The sequence below is a fragment of the Cyprinodon tularosa genome, unplaced genomic scaffold (genome assembly GCF_016077235.1).
Source record: "Cyprinodon tularosa strain WSP-4 unplaced genomic scaffold, ASM1607723v1 ctg159, whole genome shotgun sequence".
Classification (NCBI taxonomy): Eukaryota; Metazoa; Chordata; class Actinopteri; order Cyprinodontiformes; family Cyprinodontidae; genus Cyprinodon; species Cyprinodon tularosa.
The window spans coordinates 248,176-250,422 of record NW_024038427.1 but is presented as its reverse complement, the minus strand read 5'-3'; the positions used below and the strand labels follow the sequence as shown (position 1 = coordinate 250,422).

At 36.8% G+C, this 2,247-nt stretch overlaps 1 long non-coding RNA gene across 1 annotated transcript; it reads left to right on the top strand.

Annotated features, from left to right (window-relative positions):
* Positions 1–361: 361 nt before the first annotated feature.
* Positions 362–1,923, top strand: LOC119780309. Its single transcript, XR_005280371.1, has 2 exons — positions 362–661; positions 758–1,923. It is a non-coding gene; the product is annotated as an uncharacterized LOC119780309 (long non-coding RNA).
* The last annotated feature ends 324 nt before the right edge of the window (positions 1,924–2,247 follow it).

Genomic DNA, 2,247 nt, shown 5'->3' with positions numbered 1-2,247 from the left:
AATCCCTTCTTCTTAACCACATAGCTGCAGAAAGATATCATGGATCTAACACTTGTAATGTGGCTGCATTGCTAAGAAATGTCAGTCACTCTTAACTATGTCAAGAGGAATCATCCCTAACTTACCATCTTGGTTTAAAAAATATAAGCTATGTCATTAAAACTACCCACAACATTATCAGGGCATCACAACAGTACCTGTAGATGATATCTGCAGTGCAATGGTGGTAATAGATAATTTAAAATCCTTTGTTGTGCAGTGTGGAACTTTCAAAGAATTATGCCCTTATCTGATTTTAGAGATATGCTACTGTAGCCCAGGTGGAAAAAACGTAAAAAAAGGGGACGGAGAAAAGGGCTAGAGTCATTTTCTTCAATTTATAGTTCATGACATCAGAGATGCTAAAATATCCCATGGCATTCAAAGGCGTCACCTAGCACGGTACCCCACGTGGGGGGGCTATTTCTCAGTAGCCAATCACAGCCTGCGCAGCTGCATCTGCGGGAAGAACCAGGAGCGTGTGCAGAGACGAGCCGCGAAAGCGTTTTGAAAGGAAAAGAGAAGGAGATATTCAGTAAGGAACCGAAAGAGTCTCATAATATCTCTCAAACTGCATGAGCTGGGAGGAAAACAACCCGACAGCAGAAGCCAAGCTACGTCGGTAAGCTGCGTTGGATACTTGTTTGAAAAAAAACCGAGAGATATATGCTAAGACTTGGCGAGGTCTTTATGCTAACGCTAGCTTGGTATCTCATAGGCTATATTCTTACCGTTCATCTCGTGAGCTGCGGCATTGCTGGAGGCAACGTGAACCCGGTTTTAAACCCAGAACAACGGTGAGAAATGAAGCGGGACGCTTTAGAGGTTCTGGTATTTTTCTGTGTATGGTAAATATGCTAGAAAAAGTTATATAGTCTTCTGAGTCTGTGAAAATAGACTGAAATGGAAAATAGTGCAGTGTTTTGAGCATATAAGTGCAAGGAATACTATGCTATTTAAAGCTGCTGATGAATATGTTTAAAAAAAAAAAAGAGGAGTTTCTTTATTTTTTTTCTGATGAATGTGTTTTAAGAAAAGAGGAGTTTATTTTTTTTCTGATGAATGTGTTTAAAAGGACAGTTTACTTAGGTTGTTTTATATATGTTTATAGGGAGAAAATGATTGGATATATTGTATATGTAACATTTTGTTCTATTTTGTAAGCATACATCCTTAAAGGGAATCCAGATGATAATTTTTAGTGCAGGTCTCCTTTTGCATTAGAAGGCCTATAGTGCAGGAGGGGTAACTAAGCACATGTTTTTTATATCTCTGGATAAGCTTATTAAATATGTTGCACTTTTGTTACAATTGCACTTTATTATTCCATTTATTCCATTTATGATAGTCATCCTATCAGCTCATTGTTATTAATCACTTACCGTGATAAAGTTCTGATTGTTTATAAAAAACAGTAAAAGTGTGAATCTGTTTGAATGTTGTACAACTAGAAGAAAAGAGAGATTTGATTTGAGTTAAGATTTATAAATAACATTTAATGCATTATTTGCATTTTTACAAAGGGATTTTGAGATAAGACATCTGAGGACGAATTGTAATGGATATATTTGACCTTGTCAACAGGTCAGGTTTTTTTAGTTGGTGGACAGTGAGTTCCCAGGACCCAAACGAGATCCCAGATGGCGAGCCGAAGAACCTAGGAGGAAAACGCGTACCATACACACACATACACATTTTTTTCCATTATTGAGAACTCTTAGATACAGGTGCACCTGCAATAACTCAGGGCCCCAACGGACAATTTTTTTTGTGCGCACCATTTTTGTTTTGGGGGTTTATTCAAATGTATTTTGTATTGACTCATCATTTAACTTGTTCTGTGTAAAAAAAAAAAAAATACACGAGTGGCTGTTCAAACTTTGACTCTGTGCTCCTCATTATTGTTGCTCAACCTCTTGGCTCTTACAGAATCTAGATCTTCTGATGCCAGCCCTTTTAGTTTAACATCCTGCATGATTTTATACTGTAATCTATTGGTATAATCACTAAAACGGTTACACTACACTGCATGAAGATTTCAGATTCCTTGGGTTCTACATGATGTGTCTGAGATTGTTTATGAATAGTTTTCTCTATTGATTCGAGCAGTTAGCTTAATGCCTTATATAAATATCAGTACTCAACGTTTTCCATTTTAACATTACAATGTGTAAAGCTGTTTAATTGTTTATTAGACTCATGTTGTTG